Source organism: Talpa occidentalis, unplaced genomic scaffold (genome assembly GCF_014898055.3).
Source record: "Talpa occidentalis isolate TD23 unplaced genomic scaffold, MPIMG_talOcc4v2.1, whole genome shotgun sequence".
Lineage (NCBI taxonomy): Eukaryota > Metazoa > Chordata > Mammalia > Eulipotyphla > Talpidae > Talpa > Talpa occidentalis.
The window spans coordinates 130,852,186-130,877,731 of record NW_026555331.1 but is presented as its reverse complement, the minus strand read 5'-3'; the positions used below and the strand labels follow the sequence as shown (position 1 = coordinate 130,877,731).

General features: G+C 34.3%; 1 long non-coding RNA gene across 1 annotated transcript in view; it reads left to right on the top strand.

Annotated features, from left to right (window-relative positions):
• The window catches only part of LOC129145345 (uncharacterized), a 78,910-nt gene extending 54,482 nt beyond the window's left edge, over window positions 1–24,428 (top strand). The window contains exon 3 of the long non-coding RNA XR_008550837.1: window positions 24,259–24,428. This is a non-coding gene — a long non-coding RNA (uncharacterized LOC129145345). The remainder of the gene's footprint in view (window positions 1–24,258) is intronic.
• Window positions 24,429–25,546: the final 1,118 nt, after the last annotated feature.

The following is a 25,546-nucleotide window of genomic DNA, read 5'->3' as shown; positions in this document are numbered from 1 at the left end:
AATACATACCCAGTATATCTAATAAATGAGCCTATTCTATCAACATATCCGTCTAACAATATAAAAACTTGAATGTATGTAATCATAAATATATTTCTTTTAATCCTTATTTCTGTTTTATGGCAAACCATCCTCACAGTTAATTAGCCCTGAAATTCTGTTAAACCTCATATATAACTCCCACATCAGATATGCACATTTGCTTGCACACACACACAAACACACACACACAAATACACACGCTAATACCCATTCTACATTCACTGCCATATGCCCAGTTGGAACTCTGATTAATTCTCACCTAGCCATGTTCAGCAATCAGCCTGAAGGCTAGGAAGCCTGTAGTCTCTCCTCACTGCACAGCCTCTTAATTCTTGCTGTCATTTTAATCATCCTAGAGGAGCATTACCTCAAGGCAGCTTAAGCAAAACACTAGTTCAATGTGTTAAGTGGATGAGTCTCTTGCCAATTAAGTTGGAGGAAGACTAGATTTTTTTAAAAACTAAAATGATATATTTACTATATAACCTTCTAATATAGTCATGTAATTGTGGGTTTTCAACTGGGGAAAATACTGTGCAGTATTTGGACTCTGAGCTTGTTTCTCTGAGAACATTTCTTCTACTCTTACTGCAGATAAGATAGTTTGGGAACTACTGCTATGGAACATCATCTTTTCTTCTCTGCTCAAAATATTATGATAAAAAGCACAGGCTCTGGACTTGTGCTTCCAGTAAAATAAGCACTGTTATCACACAGCCCGAAGGCTCTTTGCCTGGTTTTCTCCAAATAATCCCTCACAAATTTTGAAAGAGTCAATGGGTTTCAAGCCAGGGCCCTGCTCCCAAGCTGAGAGTGGTGGTGTGCGGGGAGTGGTGGTGGAGGGGTGGGGGAGGGAGTAGTCCTGTGTTGTGTGGTTGCAGGGCAGGGTAACAGGCAGTGTTTTGGGGGACAGAGCTGTAATTGGGCAAGTGCAGAGCAGATAGGGCTGCTAGCTTCTTTTGCCATCTGCCTTTGTGAGGCCACAGGTTTCAACTGGTTCTGGAATCACTGCCTGAAGATAAGAGGCTTCTGCAGGGTGAAGGTCTGTTTCTCAGTGGTGATTGGCTGAATTCCTATTAGCCTGGGGTTCAATAAAAAGGGAGTTCTAGGGCCTCCCTGGTGGCACAGGGGTTAAAGTCTCAGTGCTTTCAAGATACCCCAGCCATTGCAGCAAGAGTTCTATCCCCAGCTAAGTAGCTAACCCACATGGCGCAACAGACCTCTCCTCTCTCGCCTGCTGCTCCCCTCTGGCATGTATTTCAGTACATCTTCCTGTTCTGCTCCCTACTCTTGTCTCTGGTGAATTCTCTCACATCTCCCCGCCCCTGCTGCCCTGTACCTCTGGGCTATGCCCCAGTTCTTGTATGCATAAATAAATTAAATCTTTAAAAAAAAAAAGGAGGTTCTAGATCCAGGGGTCCTGCAACACTAGTCAAGTGTAATATTTTTCAACTTAGTCAACATTAATTAAATTAATCAAATACTGTTTAAAAAATTAGTTCCTCAGTTTCACTAGTCACATTTCAAGTGCTCAGCAATTGCTCCAGAGTATGACTGGGTTCAAGTGTATGATTTGAAAGGAGTTACTATACTATTATGGACTGATGGAGGATAAGGATAGAAAAACTGTAAAGGAGGCACCACAAAATCAGAAACCTGGCTCACACGATGCCAAGAGCTAGAGGTGGGGGTAGAAGGGATTAATAGTCATTATCCCAGCTATAGGACCTAAGATCCTTAGGCACCAATGCCTAGATCACAAAGCACAAGACCCAAGCAGGTATCAGACTATTGTAGGGGGTGTCAGGTTTGCAGGCCTCTCTCAGCAAACCTGTCCTTTTCGGGGCAGCTCTTTCTGCCTGTTTGTGGCTATGCAAGTGTCCTTTATTCTTCTCTCCCTTTAATAATAAACCTGCCCTTTGGGATACAACTAATGTCTGTGTCATGGAGAAACTCACCTGGGAACTCACCAGTGCTGGTGAAAGGGGAGCTCTGGTGAAACCTTTCCCAGAGTAAACACAAGGACCCCATTCTCCAAACCCAACAACTCCAAAAACGACATTAAGGACCTCCATTTCTTCCTTTAGAAATGAAGGATAAAAATATAATCAACTCAGAGTTGAAGAATTAAATTACCTATATGTGGAAAATGCTCAGAAAAGAAACTGGCACACAGTAACAGTGCAATATAATCATTACCATTATTAAAATTGTTCTCCCTCAAAAAGGAAGGATGGGAGGGAGGGAGGGAGGGAACCCAAGCTACTTAATCTGCTATTGAGTAGTTTTTTATTCTCTGCTAGTCATTTAGTCTTTCTTTCTGCTATTCCTTGTATGGAGACTGGCTTCTAATCATTCTCACAGGTCCCTGTAAATACCCCATAGTCATGATTCTACACCTCTGCTAAAGTTCTTTTCTTTGCTGGAAATGCCTTCTCCACCTCTAATCACCATCACATCTAAATCCTGTCCATTCTTTAAAGTTAAGATAAAATTCCCTGTATACCACAAAGCAGAAATAAATTCTAAATGCTTCCAACTCTCGTGGCTTACTTTCTGAATCTGTCTTTGGAAAACCCAAAACAGTTATTTGCGTATATACCTTGTTTCTTCTATATAATGTGTCCTGTCACCATGGTATAGGTTAAACTCTGTACAGGTGATGAACATGTCCCAAGTAAATGAATAATATAAAGACTTTAATTTTGTAGAATTTATCCCCCAGGCCTACTAAGTGACATAATGCTGTTTGCAGTCATGCCTTCTAAGATTTTCTTTCAATGGTCTAAACCTTATTGTTTCTGTAGAAATATGAATGCTAAGAACATTCATTTCCCTAATAAAAATAATGAAATCATAATACTTTATTGGCTCAACTGAGTATTAAAATCCAACCACAGGTGATTTACTTAGAGGGAATTTTTAAAATATCTTCAAATGATGGGTTTCTATCTAATTTTTTCTGAAACAGAAATTAAAAACAATATCCTTGCTAAAAATAAATTACCACTGGAATTTTATTGTTAGGTATGATATTTGTCTGCTTTGAATGTGGACCATCAAATGATAGTGAGAAAAGAATAAGAACATATCAATCCTGAATATGCAGGAAATGTGGTTTCATGAATGTAAAACACTTTTAAAAAGTGAATGCAATAATTAAAAGTGCTTTTGGGCATGAGAAAGTCAGATAGCACAGCAGTATTTATAGATGCAATCTTTATACTGGACAAGTCATGATATATGCAACAAACCAGCAACTTTTCTTCCATTGTTAGACATCATGAATAGGAATTTTCAACCTCTTTTAGAATACATTCAACATTTATCAATGGAAAGAAATTCTCAGTTTCCAAGAGGACTTTACAGATCCCTTGAGGGCAAATACCCACTGTGCTTCACTATGACAGTGACCTAGTAAGAGCATAACCATTGATTATAAAGATGTTAATAATAGAATAATTTTGAATTTACTGCAACGTCTGTTTCAGTATTTCTTACTGGAGGACTGAACAGTTTAAAACCATTAGTGTTTTCATCAACATGTGTATTAAATTAAGAAGGGAAATGAGTAAATAAGGTTGATTAAAGATGTACTCTAAACATGGTATAATAAAAAAGAGAGAAGGAGGTGCATTCATTCAAGTTATTAAGGCACATAATTCAAAAGCAAATTTGTTGGCAGTGCTTCAATCAAGCTATTAATAATTTACTCCTTAATGACAAATAGCTTAATCAAAAAACGTTTCACTTTTTCTCCTGTTCCAACAATACTTTTACTTCCCCAGAGCAAACACTTCAGCTAGTTGCCATAAGTAAAACAACTGATGTTTCTTTGTGTTGCATTGAAATATATACAAAGTCTTGCCCTAAAAAACATTTAAAGTTAAATTGGCTTACTTCAAAGTTCCTAATGCTAGTGGACCACCCCCATCAGAAACATTAACATGATACTAAACACAGTCAACATCTGTGTCTCAACTTTTTTAAAGCTTCTAATATTTCACTTATTTCATTTTGGGTGAGCTTAATTCAAATGATTTAGACAAATTATATTTATAGCTAACTTTAATTATCAGAGACATAAAAGGAGGACAATATTACTACACAGAAAATAAATACTAGTTTATGATTACTTTAATAAAAAATACATTGAAATATTTATAGTAAGTTTTTTTAAGATTTATTTATTTATGTATACAAGAACTGGGGTATAGATCAGAGGTGTGGGGGTGTGGAGGGTGAGAGGATTCACCAGAGACAGAATGGAGAACAGAATAGGTACATAGACCGAAGTACACTGCTGAGTTTTGAGCACACAGAGAAGTAGAATATAAAAGATCTATTGATCTACCTTACTTCCTGTCCAATCTTAATGTTTTCCATAATTGTTTGGAGTCACATTAAAATCATCCCTGTGTAACATACTCTGACTTCATTCTAATCATTCTTTCACTCTAAATTAAAATTACTAACATAAATTTAAAATTTATTTACTAATGCATTCTATCATACTTTACAAGTTATGCATATATATCCATATATATACATACACACATGAAAATATATGCCTTTTTTTGTTTTTAACTTTATATATAGATATAATTTAATATGTATACATTTAAGATATCCCTTTTTAAAATTCCTTTTCTCTCAGTAAGTTTTTTGTTCATTGAAACTATAGTATTTGTAGATAAGAATATTATACATTGCATGAACATATTTCAATTTATAATAATTGTTCTCCAGTTAATGGACATTGAAGTGCTTTTCAATTTTCAACTATTATAGAAACTGCACTGATCATTTCAAACATAAAGCTTTGTTTATGCTGTCATCATTTCCTCTATGGAAATGGAATTTCTGGTCAGGGAATAGACATGTCTTTAGGTTTACTGGAATTTCTGAATTACTTTTCAAAATATTTGCACTAGTATGGATTTTCACTAAAAGTTTGTGAAAGTTCTGGTTGCTTTACATTCTTACTATTAATAATAAATATTGTTATACTTTTTTTACAAATGGATAGTTACAAACTATAATTTTCTTGCTTGATAATGAGATGTTGCACTATTTTATGTTTGTGGGTGCAACATTTGGTTTCTCTGTTATAAGTCAAAAAAAAATTCAGTCTATAGCACTTTCTCTCTTTCTATACCCTATGAGTAGTATTAGATCACCTGTTTCATAACCTTAAATTTAAACCTCCTTTCCCATAAAAGCATATTCCAAGGAAAATCCAGATGAACTAAATCATAAATGTAAATAATTTAACAAATTTATATAGGTATTTGTTTTTTAGTCTACATAAATTATCTCTTAAAATGTAGTCATTAATATATACCTCAAAAATATAAACAGATATGAACATAATAATTTTATAAGATTATAAAATCCATGTGCAACAAAAGGTCTTACTACCTTTGTGTGTAAAGTTCACACTTATCAATGAGGCGAACTCCTAAGGGCCAGCACAAAATAAAGTCAAAGAAAAGACAAATTATAAAATTTGAAATAAATAGTGACTTAAAAATATATGAAAAGTTGAACCTTAACTATAATCAAAGAAGAAAAATACAAGCATAATAGTAAACCATTTTTTCATCTCTTGACTTAAAAAAAGATTTTAAAAGTTTAATACTCACTACTGCTGAGGCAATGGGAAGATGGATATATGTACTGATAGTAGAACTTTAAATCAAAACAATCAAAGCAAAATTAGAAAGCATTTCAGCAATGCATGTCAACCATGTAAACATATATTTCTTATTCCTTTGTCTGACTAGATCCTATTTTAGGACCTGATTGTAAAGAAATATGTAGAGGAAGATAATTCATTGTGGCATTATTTATAATAACATAAATGTGAAAATAATTTAATTTTAGGATAATAGATTATACTGCAATAATATAATGGGATATTATATAGCCATTAAAATATATTTGGATTATAAAGTACGATGAAAGATTTTTATATAAATGGAATATATGCTATAGTGGCAAAAGAAAAAAGGTACAGAATAGTCTGGTAAATATCTATGAGCACCTATTTTTCTTTACTTCTTTGGTCATTTTATGACATAAATTCCAAGAACTGGAGTTATTGAGTATACACATTTTAAAGGCTTTCATACATATTGCCAAATGTCCTTCCAGGAAGATTGTATCAATTTAATTGTTAACAGTTCTATTTCTGAATCCCATCTTATGTGAATACTTGTTTTCCTCATATTCCCACATATGAGATATTGAGTATCTTTAAAATCTTTGTCAATATGTTGGTTAAAAAAAAAGAGCACCTAAAAAAAAGTACCTCGTTTATTTAATTTAATTTATTGTTCATATTTGTACTGGAAATTTTTATTGCTTCTGTGTATATATGAATTGGCTATTTGCTATGTGTGCCTATCAGGTGTTTATATTTTCTCTTTTTGATTGGTAAGAACACTTCATATTTTGTGAGAAAACACCTGGTCTCCAGTGATTCTCTAATGCTGTCTGACTCAAGGCCCTGAAGAGACCCTTGAGTTTTTCTAATTGAGGCAACATATATTTATGAAATTGCTATAATTTATAAGCTATGCCTCAAGGTTCTGTTCTAACCAAGAAATTGAATATGGTGTCGTTCTTAAGTCAAATGTGTTACAAGTGAAATGGAGAGATTGAGTGCATGGAGAGCCAAGGCTATCCTGAACCACATGACTAGTTCTGAATTAGAGCATGAGGTGTGGTTTAATAGATTTATATTCAAATTATGTCTCAAAGGACAGGCTTGGTTTGAAGATGGCAAATAAAGGTCATGCAGATCAAAGACACATGCAGACCTAGGAGGAACACCTTGTAATGAGGCCGAGGCTCTTCATCCCTCAATCCTTATGGTGGTATTCACCTCACAAAGTCCTATTGTTTGGATTTCAGGTACTGAGGGGTAGAAATTCTATCTCCTAAGTATTCATCGAAATAATTGAATTTAAGAAAGGTGACATATTATTAAATGTCAGAAAAACCTAGTATAGAAAATTAAGACTTCAATTTATTTTGATCAGAATAAGAATGAGAAAGTGGTTATCTGTCTTAGTGAGTTCAGTGCATTTACTCCCAGAAAGAACACTACATAATGTCTTCAGTAATTTCAGAATCATGAATCAAAAGAAGGGTATCATAAGATATAAGTGCTTAATGGCATCACTCACTAAGCACAATGAGGTATTCCTTGCCACTTACCAGACACACTTTTCTAAGGGGTGACATCACCAACAGGTAGAAAGATAGATAGATAGATAGATAGATAGATAGATAGATAGATAGATAGATAGATAGATGATATATATGTACACAAGTATATATATATATATATATATCCACCTATATAGACACAACAACTACATATTATACACTTTGTTATATATGTACTCATGATATACTATATTTATGTATGCATGTATATATTATATACATGTATACACATAAACCATACACACACACACACACATAGGTCTATAGAGAGGAAAAGTTAACTAATTGATAATCCAACCTCCAAAAAAAGCAGTCGTGTCTAGACTGATGAAATTCTTCCCTAATTGCTATTCATGTCACTGTTGTGTTTATAGGTTTCATCTTTCAAACAAAATACCCCAGGGAAGTACCATTAAACCATTAACACCTTGGCTAGAATAAGCTGAGATCACTGAAGAAAGACTCTCTTGAGAGACTGGAAAGGGCTCAGTATTTGTCATGGCAATCAGGAAAGACCAATTTTCCTGGCTCCAGACTATCCCTCTATCTAAAGGTCTAGTTTTCGCTCTGCAAATGTGATTAGATTACACTCTGCACTAATGAAGAGACTTTAAGAATTGCAAAGTGCCACAAAATCAATTGCTAATTTCTAAAATGGAGTTTTAACAGCATGTGGTCATTAAGTTTTTATAATTTTTAAATTAGTTGAAAAGTGAATAAGCCATGTCATGACCGTTTTTAAGTCTGTGTGTCAATCAGACAGATTGATGGATTCTGAAATAGAACTAACCATTTTCTTGATTTCCTCCTAATCAAGATATTTACTTTCTCATCTCATCTCATCCCATCTAGTCTAATCAACCCACCTTGCTGTGAGTCTAAGCCTCTTACCATTTTCTCTGAATCAGTGTTTATAAGCAAAAAGCATGAGAGCCCTCTCCAATACGTATAACTTCAAAAATGTAAAGGACATTATGCAAAGAAACCTTCCTAGTGTTAGAACTAAAAGTACAAAATTATATAAAACTAAATAATGTATTAAAAAATATTATTTACTGAGTGTATACTAAATGCCTCATATCATTCTAGCTTTTTTATTCTCACATTAAACCTATAAAGAAAGAACTCATTATTCTAATAACACGCTGCAAATGAGGAAACTGAGAAGAAGAAATTTTAAATAATAAAATATATTATTTTTCTAAGGTCATTTTAGAAGCCAAGTAGGTACATTCATTTAGTGTTGATTCTAAGTACTTGATGTATTTAACAGAAAAATCCCCTCAGACCAAAAAATTAATGACTATTAATTTTGTAAGAAGATAAGATAGTAGCTATCCTGAAGCTAATCATATTTAAAAGTAAAGGCCCTAGCATGGTGTTTTTAAAATCTGCATTCTAATACTGACCTCTGAGGTGTCCTCATCCCTTAGGAAACCTACAGCATGTGGGTCTGTGATCTAGAGAGATGAATTCTATGAAATGTCCAAAAACTTTAGTCCACAGTATCCAGTTCTAAGCATTTATCACTTTGTAACTGTTGACTTACATTTCTGTCTCTCTAGTGGACAGCTCACAGCTCTAAGAGCAGAATCTAAATCTGATTTTCATTCATATTCTCATATCTACTATATAAGAAATGCTTAAAAATTGTCTTATAAATGAATAAATCAGGCCCCAAGTCCTCCTACCCTTTCAACTTCACCAATTGAAGAAGATCGAGAATTATTTTTAATATTAATTTTTTTTTATCATTTACATCATTGTTCATTTTTAAACAATATTTGCTTCCCACCCCCTCAGGTATAGTCCCCATTGAGTTTCCTTCACCAATGCACCCATGTACCGTCACTTCAGTCTCCTGTGCTCCTCCCTCCCTCCCTCTGATCCCTCTCCCTCCTCCTCCCCTGCAGTATGTCTCTGACTTATAATTGTCCATTTTTGCTTTGTTGTGTTTTGTACTCTTTTTATTGTTTTACAGTGATGTCTTATTGGGTTTCCCTATATTCCTGCTATCAGTGAAACCATCCGATATTTTTCTTTTTCCTTCTGGCTTATTTCACTGAGCATAATTCCTTCTAGTTCCATCCACATTGTTGTGAATGGCATGAGATTATCTTTTTTGATTGCTGAATAATATCCCATCGTGTATATGTGCCACATCTTCTTGATCCAGTCATCTATTTTTGGGCATTTGGGTTGTTTCCAGGTTTTACCTATTATTAACACACAAGTTCACTCATGCAGAAGGGGAGAAGAGAGTGAATTAGCATCACGGGCATATTAAACCGAAAGAAAATAATATGGGCAATCCTAGGTTAAGGCAGTGATTATCCAACTTTAGTTTGTACAATAAAATCACCTGAAGGGCTTGTTAAAATACTGAGTACTGGGCCACATCCCCAAGTTTCTGAATTTGTAGTTAAAAGATTGGGCCAAAGAAACTCCCAACAAGTTCCCAGATTCTGCAGATCCTTCTGGTCAATGTCTTCATGTAATAAACCACAGGGATAAAGGAGTAGACTTTAGGGGAAAGACTAAGGAAGACAGAGGACACCAAGAGAATTATAATTGGCCTTATAAAGATACATTGAGCTGAATTTCTGTCAGAAAAAATTGACTAAGAGCCTGTAATTGGTAACTTAGAATTGATTGGTAAAGTTTAATTGGTACTACTGCTTTAAGCACGTAGAGTTAAGATGACCATGTCTAACTTTGTCTGGAAGAGCTTTGATTTCTCCTATAGTCCAGCATAATATCAAATAGCACTAGCTTTCTCTCACAGGAGTGTTCCAATTAAGACAATAAATTATTTTATCGCCTTCCTTTTAGGAATGAAATACAAAAAGCAAGTAGTTTTGGGTGCTGCTTCTCAGTCTATCTAGGCAAAAGTGAGTGAACTGGTGAAAGGGAACAACAAAGACTTTTATCTTGTTAATGTCCTTTCCAAAGGATCTTTGAAAAATACTGAGTAGCAGACACTGCTTCAAACAGAGAGACAGTATTCCAAAAACCAGAGAAATAAATAAGTGCCAGATCTGGAGCTAGAATGATTAATGACTAGATTTTCCCTAGCCCAGACTAGGTGACGAGGCCTTTTCAGAACACACTTATATGGAGGAAATAAATATTAACCCCCAGATATTCTGACTTAATAACTGCTAGAAAGCCAAGGAAATAGTCTGCTTTTTGCCACAAACATCCCAATAAATTCAGATGTGTGCCATCTATTTACTGAACTTTAATAAGCATTTCAGTAAACATGGAAACAGTCTGATGTGTTGCTGCTCTTCCTGGTAGCAACACACTTAAAAATTTTAACCCAAGGAATTAATTTATAATGGGAGAAATCCAGAAATAAGCTGAGTGTCCAACATGCACCTCTTCTCTACCTAGAGAAGCCCTCAATAGTTTCAAATCTCCATTCCATTCTTCCGGTACTACAACAGGAGACTGGAAGGCAGCCATCACTGGGAATTAGAGCATCTTAATTACCTTAACCCATCATAAAATTGGAATTCCCTTAGTACTACCAGCAAATCATAGTGGAAGAACCTGTAAATTATTTTCCATAAAACCCTCTCAGTTCCAAGGACATTAGGCATTGTCAACAGGGGCTGGGGAAAGGCCCCAGAGTGTCACAGGAGATGTGACAGCACCTTATAATCTGATTGCCACTACTTGAAATTATCTTTATTCAGTAGAATTTACATAATCTTTAACAAAGTTTTGTATGACTTGATTTGTATTTTCTCAGTAATACAACATTTGCATGACTCAATTTTGACATCTTAAGAAAGTCTCCATAAATATGCATTTTCCATTGAATTTATGATACAGTCGTACATAGCATATCCTTGACATCATGTCACCTTCTTGGTCATACATTGACATTATAATGTTATTTACTCTAAAACTGCACTGACAGCATCTTAAGAGCACTGGAGCAGCATTTTAGTTGCCATCAAAGTGAATATTGAAAGCATATCACTGGGAGAAAAAATAAACCTACCAAATTTGGCTTCGACATAATCATTATAGTTTTTAGAAAATCAGTTAATTATATAAATACTAGTTAGTCATTTATCCTAAATCAATGGCAGATATGGAACTGAACATTACTGAGAAAAACTTCCTCAAAAAACATAGGAAGGAAATTTGTTTCAGGAAGCAGCACAAAAAAGAACAATTTTGGGTTTCAATTACAAGGCAATATATGTTAACCCTCTCCTCACAGGATTTACTAGATGAATGTATAAAAATTATAATCCACATTATAATAGATTTTTTGCATGTATACATTTTATTTATTTTTTTACAGATTTATTTATTTATGCTTACAAGAACTGGGGTCCCTGTCAGATGTATGGGGGTTGCGAGGATTCACCAGACACAGAGTAGGGAGCAGAACAGGGAGACTGACTGAAATATACTGCTGAGGGGAGCAGCAGGAGAGACAGGAGAGGTCTGCTGCGTCATACGGGTAGCTCCCTGGCTAGATAGCTTCACAGTGCAGTGCTTAACCCCTTGCACCACCGGGAGGCCCAAGTATACATTTTAAAATAGTCTTTTTAGCATAGAATTAAGCAGCATAGATTACCTCACAGATAAAGTCATTTAATCTCTTAATTTTAGAGTAGGCCACCAACCTATTTATACTTAGTAATAAATTTTGGACACATTTTTCAAGTTTAGATTATTTATCAATGCCCTCACACCATATACTACAAAGTATTTTTGACAGTAGAGAAAAAAGGTAAAATAATAATAGCTAGCATTCTTAGACTTCCAGTTACATCTAAGCACTGTACTAACCAAGCACATTGCATGCTAAATCTCACTTCTCATAACAAAAATCTTATCAAGAAATGCAATTATTTTTCATGCTCTATAGATGAGGAAGCTCAGTCTTGGAAAGGAGAAACTTCTAAAGGCACCTGTACTTCCAAAGGTACATTGCTAATACGTAGTGGAGTTGGGATTTAAAAAGGTGACTCCACTGGGTTTGTGCTATCATTGCTCTGTGAAAAAGGAGAAAGGGAAGAAGTGAGACCAGAAATCGGAGTGGGGGGGGTGCAGGGGGCATATGGGGATTGGTCAACCAGACAACCACTTCTACAAATGCTTCCAGTCCATGCCAAATGTTCCCATTTCTTTTCCCAGTTGGGAGACTGGTAGAATGAACAAATCTCTGACCAACACAAATGATTGAAGCCAAAGTGGTATTTGCCATACCTTTTTCTTTTTTTTTTATTTTTTAATATTTATTTATTTATTTATGCATACAGAGCTGGGGTGCAAGCCAGAGGTGCAGGGTGGTGAGAGGATTAACCAGAAACAGTGGGGAGCAGAACAGGCAGATCTACTAAAATACACTGCAGAGGGGAGCAGCAGGAGAGACAGAAGAGTTCTGCTGCGCCACGTGGGCCACCTCCCTGGCCGGGGATCAAACTCATTCTACAGTGGCTGCAGATAGCTTCACAGTGCTGCAACTTAACCCTTTGCACCACCAGGGAGGCCCCTCTGAGACCTTTTTCTTAAATGAATTGCTGAAGATCATTACTTAGGACAGACGATCAGAACAAAGGAACATAGGTTTCCTACCAGAAGCCCAGCGAATGGTCGGAGAGCCAGGAAAATGTGGACAACTGGGAAGAAGTCCCTGTGAATAAATATCTGAGACAGTTGGAGTAGTGTTAAATTATGCAGATCCATTTATGTTTGATTATGGACACTTATATTTCCCTAAGGACTTAGATGGGATGTTCTTTTAGTACCAAATTCCTCTTTTCTTACTTCTAGCCAAAATATTTGTCTGGATCTTCTATCCACAGTGACATCATCTCAAGTAGCATTGAGGTTCAGTTGTGAATGTCAATGATGTCTTTCCTAAAAATGTCATTTGCTGAACCACAAAGGGACGTGATTTTGACATGAATGTATATAGGACAACAATTATGTAAACTTATTTCTTATTCAATTATTCAATACTAGGATGTAAATTAACTTTTTTCAAAACATTCACTCCATTTTGTCTCACAATAGTTGACTTACTGTATATTTAATTAATCAGACCATCAGTTTTCAGGTCAAATTATCCCAAACATTTACTCACTAGGCACCTATTCCTAAAAGAATCACTTATCAGGATCATTTTTCAATTATAAACGTATAGGACTTCAATTAAATGAGTAATCTTCAAGGAGCTTTGGACAAATGAACTTGTTACTTGTATTCAAATAGGCTTTAGACATGGTTGCTGGGTGATTTTCATTTTAAGAAAATGTACCAGTTTGTTGTCTTCAGTTTGGAAAAAATGACATTGCTTAAATAATTAGCTTGAAGACAGCTGCCACTTAAATCTCTAAATCTGTTGCTAGATATCATGCTCGGTGATTTAGTTTTACATTTGATAGCTTATAATGTGGGACATGTAAGATTCTTTTACATATATGCATGTTTGTATGTGTGTGTTTATATATACACAGACATAGGAAAGAATATACACATACATATTTTCCTGCTAATTGGTTTATAGACATAGTGCATTATTAGCTTTATTGCCAATACAGTTTAAAAAAGTAATATGAACAAATATGCAGTTCAAAAATCATAGAAAGGTTTATAATGAAGGACTATACGCCTTTGTCTCAAGTTCTCCTTTTCTTGATAATTCCCATGCCCTCCAGCAATTATTTTTACTTTTTCTTTTTTAGTTCTTTGAGTTAATAACTTCTCTCCCCCAAATAATGTTGCTCTATGTACGTTTTATTATGCAATCATCTTTATGTTATCTACTGACTTCCTGATATGACAGATAAAGATGATCTTCCTAACACCCCTTCTTCTACCCCTGCTAATATTATTTTATCAATACTCTGGTCAACTATGAAAATTCAAACAAGATACTTAAACCTACATTTCTTATCCCACAAACCACATTTGGTAAAATGAGGACACCTGCAAAGGTCAGGTAGAAGATGGTGGTTTGTAAGTATGTAAGTTCTTTTTCTTTCCAAGAAGAGTCCTAGAATTACAATTCCTACTCTTTACGCCCACAGCTGTAACTCCTGTGCCCCACAAAGGGGAAGTTTTTATCATGAAATTTAAATGAATTATCCATGTTTATGGCTTTACAGTATCTGTAATGTTTTTCTAAGTTCCCAGTCACTATGATTGTACTGAAACTCCTTTTTATCTCTGAACATTGTTCTCCCAAAAGTTTAATCTACTGTTTTTCTTGGTACCTATATTAACTCACTTCATTATTTTTTAGATACCTTAGAGTCCTTTTCAAATTCTAACATTTTTGACAGATCTTTTGAGGTATAATTGACATACAATTATGCATATAATTAGCTTCATATTTTGAAATACGTTAGATTTAGTAAGAGTTGTAAAAATAGTGTAGAGTTCCTCTATATTGTTCACCTAGAATGCCCCAATTACGCAATGATCAAAATTAAGAAATTAACATTACTAAATAAGAGACTTTGTTTGGATTTCACCAGTTTTCCCAAGTGTCCTTTTCTATTTCACGATCCAATTGAGGATCTTGCATAGTCTTTAATGGTCAAAGTTTTCTTCCTATTGCTAATAGTTATTAAAACTTGATTTGCCTTTTATGACTTTGACACATTTGAAGAGTAATTATCAGGTATATTGTAGAAAGTTCCTCAATTTTTGAGTTTTTCTGATATATCTTTATAATTAGAATGAGGTGATATGTTTTATGATGAAATATTCCTTTTTCAAAGCATACTTTCAGAGACACGACATTGGATACTATACATACATTAATGTACATTTATTATTACTGATGATGTTAAACTTGGCCATTTGATTTATGTGTTATATGCCACATTTCTTGTTTATAAAGCTACTTTTTCTATTTGGTGAAGATAGTTTGGAATTATGCAGTATCCTGTTTCCTTAAATTTTTGTCAAACTCATTTTTTAAACTTTTTCAGATACCATATCCTTCAACCCAGTATGTTGACTCTCTTAGTCATTTAAATGCTTCCCTGTCCTCAATTAGGGACAGACTTTTCTGATTTTCTTCTCCAGCTGAAATCTGTTTTTACTAGTATTGCAAGAGGAAAACTGTCTGTTCCCTTCCTCCCTACAAATTAAGGATTCAGTTCCAAAGAGGAGATAGTTTTTTCATCATGAGGGAAACTTCATAGGTTTCTGCAAAGCTTTACTCTGAGTGCCTTGCAGGATTAATAGGTGGATAAAATGAAGTAAGATTTAGATTTCATTTCTCCTGTGATTCACTCTCTAATTCTAATATTTCTTCTCATTAATATTTGACTCTCCCATATTCACATTGTATTCAAATGTCTGCTTTCACACGTTTAAGAATTATGTGCTGTGAGTTATGTTTGTGAAGAAGGGGCTTGTAGATGTCACGTCAGCATGCGCATGTGAGGCTCCAGACTGTACTCTGTGCTGATGGGATTCCACATAGACCAGATGAAAGAGCTTTTTCCTCATTTACTAGAGGGAGACACTTCAGACGATAACTGTTGTTCACTCTTGCTTCACTCTTGTTTTTCACCTTCACATAACCACCTTGCCAGAGTTCAGAGCTTCTCTGAGATTCTACCAAGCAGATCAACTCCCTTTTAATCAACATATCTCTGAACATGTATTAAGTTATGACTTCTCAGTTCTCTTTCATCAGTTAGCACTCTTCAATCCATTTTTCATTTCAGAAATGTATTTAAATATATTGTGTAATGATTGCTCCCATGTACTCTTCTGTAAATTCCAAGGTATCTTCATCATTTTTATGATTTCTTAAGGAAATATAGTGTTAAATATAAGCAATCAGTCATTTGAACCAAAGTTAAAGACTTCATTTCTGACTTAAATAAAAACTTGATATTCAAAGATAAAGTTTAAATATCAATATAGTAATTTATGGATGTTCTTTATCAGATCATAAATTTTAGAAGTTCTTAATTTAAAAAGTTCTTTCTTTTTGCCCTTACCATAAATGGAGTCATTCAGAAAAAGATCTACGATATGAAGGACTTTAAAATAGGAAGCAAGGCATTAAGTTTCCCTTTCAAATTATTAGATTATACATATTTTTTTCCCTAAGTTGCATAAGCAGGCATTAGGCTATAATAAAAAAAGCAATGAACTTGGAGTCAGTAGACCTACAGTCATATCTTCCTCAATCTATATCTCAGTCTCCTTGTCTCGGGTAGTTTGCCATGATAATTACAAATGTTCTCTAAATTCTAAAATTAATTATTCTAAGCCTTTCACCTCTTTCTTTCATTCTTGTTAATGAGGTCTGGATCCTTGAAGCCACTAGTTCAGTTGCATTTGTCAAAGTTGTAATTTTTTCTCATCTAACTTACATAGAAAATAGAATGTGAATTTTTTCGAGCATAATGCATTTCTTCCTATTCAGGATTGTTTAGCCATGCCTTCCACTTCCACAGTCCTTTTCTAAGAAAGTTTGCTGTGTACTTTTAAATTCAAAGCAGGATGAGGGAGAAATGTCAAGTAGTTCATTACCTCTAGGAGGCCACATTCTATATACTACAGGATTCTGCCTCTTAGGAAGTGGACCAACAAATAGCAATTGACCAAAGGGAAGTGAATCTGTAGTTTGGTCAGCACTAAAGTGTAACCAAATATGCATGACAATAATTAGATAATTTATTCAAGTTCCTCCATTAAGATTCTAAACAAGAGCTATAGAGGGAGCAGAAGAGTTGGCAGCAAAAGCAGGAGTTAAAAATACGCACATGAAGAAAGGTCATGAAATATCAGGGTCCAGAGTAATCCACAAGTGAAAATATGATTATGTTTATGTTAAAAGTAAGCTGAAACTGAGGCAGATAAAAGATGTCCATAATAGAAAGTGAAACGGATGATTTCAGTGAAGCAGAAACAATAAAGACTATATATTTGAGTGAAGGGGATAGAGAAGCGCTTACTGATAAGAGCTAAAGTTTAATTAGATTCAGATTCTAAATTACTCTATGATCCCTGGCCTATTTCTGCATTCCCATTAGACTACTCTTGTCCTCATTCTCATGTACAATCTAGCCAAAATTTTAGTATTAAAGGTAACCCAAGTAAATTTTTGTTAGCTTGCATATTTCCCCAAGTAGACCATAAGCTCCTAAAATATAAAACACCGTCTTTGTACTCACCTCTACATGTGGGACATAAATACCAGGGCTTACTGACATAGTCTTCTAGACACTGGAAGAATTTGACACTACAATCTTGGTACTAAAAAAGCAATACACATATCTGTACTCTTTCATCATACTATCAAATAACAAAAAACTTAGTTTTGATACACACCATAAGAGTAATTGGAGTTTACTTAAAGCGCAAACTGACAGGCCATAACTTCTTCCACTGGTTATCGCAAAACCACTGTACTCTGGGACATTCTAAAATATCCCTGAGGTGAATCAACAGAAATCTATAAATCTTGTTAAGATGCTTGCATTTGTTTTCCTTCCATGGACAGTAACACAGACAGGCTTTAGCCTGAGGTCATCATGCATTTGATTCATGACATTTTTTCTTGTTAGGTTATATCCAATCTGCTAGGAGTGAATATCTCAAAGTTTCTTACACAGAAGTAATAAAAAACATGAAAGGCAATGTTCATACTAGGAAAGAAGGGAAATTATAAATAGAAAAGGAACATCTAGTATAACCTTGTGATGTCAAAATGTTTCTAATAAAAGATAACATATGACATTTTATGATGTTTGTCTTAAACATAAATGTTTTATTTTTAATATTGCTTCCAAAATATCTCTAGTACCAGTGAAACTGAATTATCTATATACATAAATATTTTACATATGAAAACACTGTTTATTAATCACAAGTGAAAACTCCTGCATATAGTCATAAGATTTGCTTATTTTTTCAATATTTGATACCTCTAACAAGAAAGTTACATAGACTATTTTCAGTTTCCAAAGAAATGAGTGAAGTTTCTTTTTTTATAATACACTAATAAATAGATCCCACCAACTTTATTAATAGGGTCATGTAATACATAAACTATCCTTATATTTACTATTATTAAGATAAAGCTATCATACTTTGATATAATTAAAATATTTCAGTTAATCCAACAAATTGTTTTCATAGTGATAGTTTTACCACAAAATTATTTCCTGTAAAAGAAGATGGCATTTTCCATAGACCTTGAAAATGAGAGCAATTCACTCTAAATGAAGAGTACTCCCTAAGAGGAAAGTGGGAATGACATTGAATTGCTGCATGCAAAAACATTTGATGGATTTTTTTTTTCACAACTTGTATGGGGAATTTCCAAAATAATGTGATATCTTTTCTTTGGAGAAAAGAAAATAAAGAATTTGAAAGAATGTAATTTAGTTCAGATGTTATGGTTTGGTACTACTTAAGGTACGTAAATTAGAAATAAATCTGTACTGATCCACACATTGTAGTCACCAAAAACATGTCAATTTGTAATAGTATTAAGTTTAGTCTGCAAAAATAAGATTAAAAGTTTATTAATAGTGCCCCTCTACTGTAGGCGAAAAAATAATAAGACTCCCCTTTTAACATAACTTTGAACATCCCTCTTTAAGATACATAAGACAAAGAGGTAAGGGATAATGTAGGACCCTGATTAAGAATTGAGACGTTACTGTTGGCAACTCCTTCTATTGAGGTGAAAACCAGAGATCATGCAAACCAAGCCATTCAGTTTTCTTGTGTTCAGCTTTAGGGATGTAGTAAGCCCAAGAAAATCATGATCCTAAGAAGTTTTGATATATACAAGTCACTTCTACCTTGATGATAGCAGACCATGAGTTTATCCTACTTATAATTAAGGTAGAGAAACTGTATTGTAACAAAGGATTAGTTCAAGGGTTAGTTCAAGTCTCCTCATAGCATCCAACAAATCCCCAACTTTTAAAATCAATGTAAATTATATAGGGTAGACTAATAAAAGATCTTTCACAGAACTCTCAAATCTTAAACCAAATTTCAGGGACTACACAAAGAGGCAACTTCTGAAATATTACTCACAATAATCCTGCATGACAGATATATTGATGAAAAGACTGAAATAACTCACCCAACATGACATCCTTAGCAAGTGGCAAGAATGAGGCTATGAAAACCTCAGAAACCTAATTCCAAGGTTCCTGTTCTAACCATCTGCTCAGTTTTAATACCACAGTTATAGCTATAAATATAGTTAGAAAATGGCACAGAGGTTGTACCTCTTACAGTCTCTGATTTCTATGAAGTGTTCCAGTTTTATCCCAAGCCAGAGGATTGTCTGGGTGTAGTGCCTATCCAGATACCTTGGATGATCCTTTCAGGAGTGAAGCAAGGAACTTCCTCTGATACTATCTTGGACTCAGTTTTAAATGTTAAACCTGTGTTCATGTCAACAGAACTGACAAATCCTACTGAGACTCAAAACTACTTCTAACTTGGCTAGAGAAACATGGTAATATTAAAAACAAGCTACTAAATGTTAAATCTAAGGAAATCTATTTACTCCAATAATATTGTCTCTGAGTAAGTAAAACTGCACAAACTTTGAAATTGTCAAAAATGAAAATTCAGGGGAAAAAATCACTTCTATTGATATTTGAAATTGACACAGAAGAGTTGACTGATCAAAGATACCTTCTGCCATTCCATTTTCAGAGTTTAGATAAAGACATAAAATAAATAACATCACCGGGCCTCTCTGGTGGCGCAGCAGTTTGAGCACAGTGCTGCAAAACTGTCTGCAGTCTCTGCAGTGAATTCTGCAGCGCAGGTTCAATTCCCGACCAGCCAGGGAGATTCCCACATGATGCAGCAGACCTCTCCTGTCTCACCTGCTGCTCCCCTCAGCAGTGCTTACAGTCTGTCTGCCTGGTCTGCGCCCCATTCTGTCACTGGTAAATCATCTCACCCTCTCACACATCTGGCCTGTACCCCAGCTATTGTATAAATTTAAAAAAAAATGTTTTTAAATTAAAAAAAAATAACATCACCAAACTCGCACACAATAGCAAAAGCATAGCATTTAGTTCTAAACTCAAAAACAGGAAGTAAAATAACTTCCAAGTGCTAAAAATGTAAGGCCCTAAGAATTTGGTTTAACCCCACAGAAAGAACAGAGAATGACTGCCAGAAATCCCAAGAATACTCATCAGAGATTACACTGAAAGAATTTTAGGAAGGTACATAACACATCCTTTTGCCTTCCAACATATGAAGAAACATTTTCTTTAGCCATTCTACAAGTCCAGAGTGTGAAACTTTATTATTGCTTTAGCATTGAAGCTGGGAATCTGGCAAATGTCGAACATTTATTGACTTATAATAATGCAGGTCCATGCAAAGCCCTGAGGAATAGAGATGACTAGGGATAACCGCTACCTTATCAGAGCAGGTAATTAGTAAGGAGACAAACATATGGGAAAGGTAATGTCAAAGCAATGAAAAAGATGCCAGAGCAATGATAATTACTGACAATGGGAAATAATATAAAAATATGATTATTGTAAGTGAAGCATTAATTACATATTTATAATGTTCAAGGCTCCATGCTAAAGTGATTTACAAGTATTACGTCACTGAATCCCTTCTGAAATTAGAACTATCATTATTACAAAGATCCCCATTTTACTGATTGAGTAATGGGAGGTTTGGGGAGGCAGAGTTTATAGTTATATGCACAGGAACTCTGGATGAATGATTAGCAATGTGAAAGTGAGTTGGAAACTAAAGTATTAGGGAAAATAAACTACACAGAACCGCACATTAAATATTTATGCTTACATCTCTTTATGATCATTCGAGTTATGACTTAAAAGATTAGTAGAAAAATGAAAAAAAACAAATGTCTTTAATCAGTATGTGACTGCCACAACAGAGGCCTTGAAATTAAAAAATACAAAATACTGCAGACAGAGAGTATCCCTTTACTGCTTACACATTAATAGAATCTTAAGACTCAAAGTTAAAATGAAACTGGTAAAGAACAACTATCTTTTATACATAAATTTCTGTTTCCCTTCATTTGTGATAGTCATGAGTTTATTGGCAATATAAGAATGCATACTTACAAGTAAATTCTTTCCAAATAGTTTTGTTTTAAAAAATCATCAATTTTGCCTTGAGTAACCACGTACAATTTTTTCACCTTTAATATGACAAAATAAAAGTCACTTGAAATTATTAATCTGTATAAATACAATCTACCTCAGTCTAGGCAGGTTTTTAATAATTTTAAATATATTTTTAATAGAAGAAGGTAACTACCAGAGTTATTTCATTTTATATTAATAGATATTTTAATGTATATCTTTATTGTTTGTCTTAAATTACTATTCCTATTTCCAATATGTAACTCCTTCTACTAAGGTTCATTTGATGATTTACATCTCTGGATAATAACCATATCAAATAAAATATCTATTGCTATCCACATGGATAGCAATATAGATTATGCCTAAAGTTTAACACCAAAGCATCCATATATTGGAAACTCCCCATATATTTTGTTTTTGAGACAAAACACCAAGTATATGGTCTGGGTTTTCATTCTTTATTTAAAATGTTATCCCAAGTTCTATGTACAAGATGCACAGTAGCTCCAAATCAGGGACAAAAATTGCCCCACTGAATAATTATCTGTGAATAGACCGAGTCTGACATCAGTGAAGCACTAGGTAAAATCTCCCTACTTTCTTTCTGCATGTTTATTACTAATTACATAAATATAGCCTGTCAAACTGTGAGCAGCAATAGGAAAGTAAGAATAAAGGACTTGAAGTATCAAGAAATCAAATCTGCAACTGTTAATCAAACAGCCACCACATACAACACCCTAACAAGTCCACAAACTGCATTGGAACTGGGTTGGTGGGGAGGGGCGTCAGGCAAGTGTTTCAAAATCTAAAAAAACACTAAGAGTAACTTCATAGTACATCTGAATCAGAAACAAAATAAACAAATCCCCTAGGAAATGCTGCAATTCAAAGTCAGGAGAAAAATCTGGGTTACTACTTACCAGTTAGAGGAGCAGGAAGAAGTCAGGGAAAGTGATCAAGTATCTAGAAAAATCCCCCAGGAACAAGGATAAAAGGTTACACAGTGCAACTGGAAAAGTAAGGCAGATTGGAAGGTGACAAAAATATCAGACAGGCTAACAATTGTAGTGCTTATTTACAGACAAATATTTAGTATAGTTGGCAGCACTTGGGGCAAAATATCTGAGGGCTTGGACTTCTGATTTCCTTCAATCCCACAGATAATAAAGTGAAGAGGGACATGCCAGAACACTCCTTTTGTACTGCTGTTCAGGACAGTCCTTACTCTGAAAAAGACTATTGGATATCTCTTATCTCTTAGATAAATTCATACCAAATTTGCATTTTACCCATAACTATGTCTAAAAGGTGGGAAATATTACCTCAAAAGTAAGTTATTTACTGTCATCTTAGCTGAGTAATTTTTAAAAACACAGTAAAACCAACTAATTTAGTAAAACATTATTTTAAAATTCTTTAAAAATCCTGAAATTTTATTCAAAGTTTGCACAGGAATTAAAATTTTTTCTGCAAGTCCTACGAAAAGTTTTCCTTTACTTGTTTAAAAATCTCAAAGGCAGCATTAAAAGAAAATTTATGTTTATTTTGCCCTTACGTAAGCCCAGAAATTGTTTAAGGTGCTTTACAAGTTAGTCCATTTAAGAGTTCTTACTTTATAACTATGAGAAGACTATGTCTCTTAACCCATTGAAGCTGAGAGGAGATATTTTCTAGCAGTTTATGGTGCAAAAAGACTCAAGTGTCTACCATAGACACTTTTATTTGGCGATAGACAATTCCTACTTATTATCCGTTTCAGTCACAGAATTCTCTTGCTGTGTTTAACTGTGATGCTCCCCATGGATTTGGCAAGATGATACAAAACTAAGTAATATCATTACTCTTAACCCATGACCAGTCATTTCTGTTTAAACTAATTTATTATGTACATATTCCTGACTATTTCATATTTTGCATTTTGCTGATAATAAATGATAGCCTAAACACTTTGAAAATGAGAGTATGAAATTATTTTAACAATGTACAATTTGCAAGGCTCCAAACCACAGAGGATATATAAAAACAAGGAAATTTTACCCATCAGTTAACTGACCTGGATCACACAGTCTGTGAAGTTGACTCTTATCCTTACCCTCTTAAGTTTAATGAGTTGATTATGAACAGTCTCCTCTTACTACACAAGTTTCTTGCTCCCATAAAAACAGCTCCATGCACTCTAGAGAGAATGAACTTTACCCAGAAATTTAAAAAGTGAGTCAGAAACAAATTTCATTGACCTTACTCTTCAACTGTGCCAGTCTATGATGTATGGGTTGAGAGTCATTTCATTATTCTGCATTCTTGCTTATTTAATTATACAATAGGAACCATGATTCCTCACAATTATGATGGGGAACAAATTCTTACTTACATTTTTATCAGATGCTGACTTTTAACCATAGACGGATTCTACATAATTTGTTCCTTTAGAAGGGAGGAGAAAACTGTTATGGAAGCCATATAATTAAAGAGAGATGCTTACAAATAATGAACATCATAAAAATTCAAAAGCAATCTGTAAGACTCATGTGGTCCTGGAAACTGTTTCTCTATCTTTTGAAGTTTCTTGTGTTTAACGTAAAAGATCCATTTCATTCCTGTTGTCTATAACATAAATTTCCTTCTTTCAATCTCACAGATGATAAAGTGAAGAGAGACAAGCCAGAACATTCCCCTAGTACTAATGCTTAGGACAGTCTTTACCTTACCTTAGGCTGTCAAAAAGGCACTATTGTCTGTAGAGACTGAGGATAAGGTCAAGGTTCACTGACTGTGTGACTTTGGTTTTAAGGGAAATGTCAATACTAATCTGAGGTTGTACTTTCTCTTGTCTTTTTTTTTTTTTGTACAGAAAAATACCTTGATGGACCTCGTTTAGCAGAAAAGGTAACTTCTTATTCATACTTCCACCATGTCCAAGGTGTGGTTTATAAAGAGGAGATAAAACAATGAAAAAACTAAAATTTTCTGTACAAGTGGGAAGTTGTAACATTTTTGAGAACAAGTCAGGAGAAAAGAGAGAGTGGAGCTGAGTAGTTCCAGCAATATGGTGGAAGGAGGGGATTATCCAGAGGAACATGGCCACTGAGGAAGATCATGTGTTAATAATGGAAGGAACAATGTGTGAATGATGCAAAATGTTTCCAACAACAGTGATTAAGTATTTAATTAAGTTGTTTTCTGTGCTTGCTGCACTCATTAAAACATCAATAAAAGATACCCAGGTATGAAATCAGACAATGATACTATGAAAAAGTGAGAAGAGAGATGAAATGGAGCCCGCTGTGGGAAAAGGACATCAGTGGCAGGCGCTCAGAGTGACAGCGAAGAGGAAGAGACTGCCGCTCACAAAAATGAAAACTAACCTCTAATCTCCATGACCCAGGAATCATCAAAGATACTGAGGAGGACAGCAGTGGACTTTCCCAAGTAGGCGGTCTGGATGCCAATTTTTTATTTTGGATTTTGAAATAAAAGCAACCTGAGGACACAGGAGGATAGGAGATAACAGAAGAACCCAATGTGGTATTGTTCAGGCATAGCTGAAAATCTTAATATTGCAAATATCTACATGGATGCAAGAACACATTTTGGAGAAAACCTTATTACAGCAACAGATGAACAAATCATTTTCATCAACTGTTTAAATGAAAAGATTCACTTTCGATATAAAGTTTCACTGCAGTATCCTTTTTTCTTCAGATTATTATCTTCCAAAAATATTTGGGTAGATCAATTATGTAGATGGCTATGCTAATGAGTCCTAAGTATAACTGTAATCAAAATCATTTATTTGAATTCAATAAATTTGGAATGTAAAATAGTTAAAAGAGGGAATGGACTAAATTTTATATTGGTCATATTAATATTAAGGTCACTAAGAAATAACAAGTTATAGAGATAGAGCAAAATCATTAGGAAACAATTTCAAACATTATCAGTGTTAGCATAATGACTCTTAGCATTATAGCTTCAAGTTACATTGATTTTGTCCCAAAAGGTACTAAAGTCGTGATTTTTGATAGCTCAATAGTATTACATTGAGTATATATACAGTAAATTCTTTATCTAGTCATCTTTTTTTTTACCATGTCAATAAACACAGTATTAATAAAATACAAGGACTAAATTGGAAATAA